The sequence below is a fragment of the Suncus etruscus genome, chromosome 4, assembly GCF_024139225.1.
Source record: "Suncus etruscus isolate mSunEtr1 chromosome 4, mSunEtr1.pri.cur, whole genome shotgun sequence".
In the NCBI taxonomy this organism is placed as follows: domain Eukaryota; kingdom Metazoa; phylum Chordata; class Mammalia; order Eulipotyphla; family Soricidae; genus Suncus; species Suncus etruscus.
This window is the reverse complement of record NC_064851.1, coordinates 162,957,128-162,958,962: the sequence shown is the minus strand read 5'-3', so window position 1 is coordinate 162,958,962 and position 1,835 is coordinate 162,957,128. Positions and strand designations below refer to the sequence as shown.

General features: G+C 36.6%; 1 pseudogene; it reads left to right on the top strand.

Annotated features, from left to right (window-relative positions):
* The first annotated feature begins 486 nt into the window (after positions 1-486).
* On the top strand, positions 487-569 carry LOC126008026 (uncharacterized; annotated as a pseudogene).
* Positions 570-1,835: the final 1,266 nt, after the last annotated feature.

Here is a 1,835-nt window from a genome sequence, read left to right as displayed (position 1 = left end):
ACATCAGGAAAGAAAAAGGGGCATACCTGATTAGATTAATGATGCAGCTCATAGAATTAGAAAGCGCTCAACAAAAGGAACCAAAAATAGGGAGAGAGAAGGAAATAACAAAGCTTAGAGCAGAAATCAACGAAGTGGAAGTCCAAAAAATAATCTGAAGGATCAATGAAAGCAGAAGTTGATTCTTCGAAAAAAAACAAAACAAAACAAAACAAGATTGATAGACCATTAGCAAAACTAACAAAGAAAAAGAGAGAGAGAAACTTGATAACTTGTATTAAAATGAAAAAGAGGAGATCACTATGGATATTGTAGAGATTCAAACGGTAATCAGACTGAATGAGGGAAGTAGAAAGCCTGTCTAGTGTACAGGCAAGTGTGGGTTGAGGAGAAAAGACATGTGGGATATTGGTGATGGGAATGTTGCACTGGTGAAAGATTTTTTTTTACATATATAAAAAAATAAAAAAAGAAAAGAAAAGATAAGGCCTCCCAATGCTTACCACAGGCTGTTTTCTTTACACTGACTGTATAGAAAGAGGAGGTACAGTAAATGCTAAAAAAAACAGTAATCACAAACTACTTTAAGAAACTCTATGTCACTAAAAATGAGAACTTGGAAGTAATGGATAAATTCTAGGACTCTTACAATCTTCCACGTAGGAATAAAGAGGATGTAGCATATCTAAACACCCCCATCACTATTGAGGAAATTAAAGTGGTAATCAAATGTCTGCCCAAAAACAAAAGCCCAGACCCAGATGGATTCACTAATTCATTCTTTCAAACCTTTCAAGAGGAACTACTACCAATCCTGGCAAGACTCTTTCATAAAATTGAAAAAATGGAAACACTTCCAAATAGCTTTTATGAAGCCAACATCACCTTGATCCCAAAACCAGACAGAGATGCTACCAAAAAAGAAAATTACAGACCAATATCCCCGATGAACACAGATGCAAAGATCCTCAACAAAATCCTGGCAAATAGGATTCAAGGCCTCATGAAGAAGATCATCCATTACGATCAAGTAGGTTTCATCCCAGGAATGCAAGGATGGTTTAACATTTGTAAATCTATCAACATAATACACAACATCAACAACAAGAAAAATAAAATCACATGATCATTAGACGCAGAGAAAGCCTCTTAAACAAGTGGTGTTGGCATAACAGGCTAGCCACTTGCAAAAAAGCGAACTTAGACCTCCAGCTAACAACATGTATGAAGGTAAAATCCAAATGCATTAAAGACCTGATATTGTAAGGTATATAGAACAACACGTAGGTAAAACACTTTATGGCATTGATACTAAAAGCATCTTCAAGAATGAAACTGCATACTCCAAGCAAATGAAAGCAGAGATTAACAGATGGAAATATATTAACCTGGGAAACTTCTGCACCTCGAAGTATATAGTGCCCAGGATACAAGAGCCACCCACTGAGTGGGAGAAACTCTTCACCCAATACCCATCAGATAAGGGGCTAATCTTCAAAATATACAAGGAACTGACAGAACTTTACAAGAAAAAAAACATCTAATCCCATCAAAAAATGGGGAGAAGAAATGGACAGACACTTTGATAAAGAAAAAATATAAATGGCCAAAAGTCACATGAAAAAATGCTCCACATCAGGGAGATGCAAATCAATACAACTATGAGGTGCCACTTCACACCACAGAGATTGGCACATATCACAAAGAATGAGAACAAGCAGTGTTGGTGGGGATGTGGAGAGAAAGTATCGCTTATCTACTGCTGGTGGGATTGCTGTCTAGTCAAACCTTTATGGAAAGCGATATGGAGATTCCTCTAAAAACTGAAAATTGAG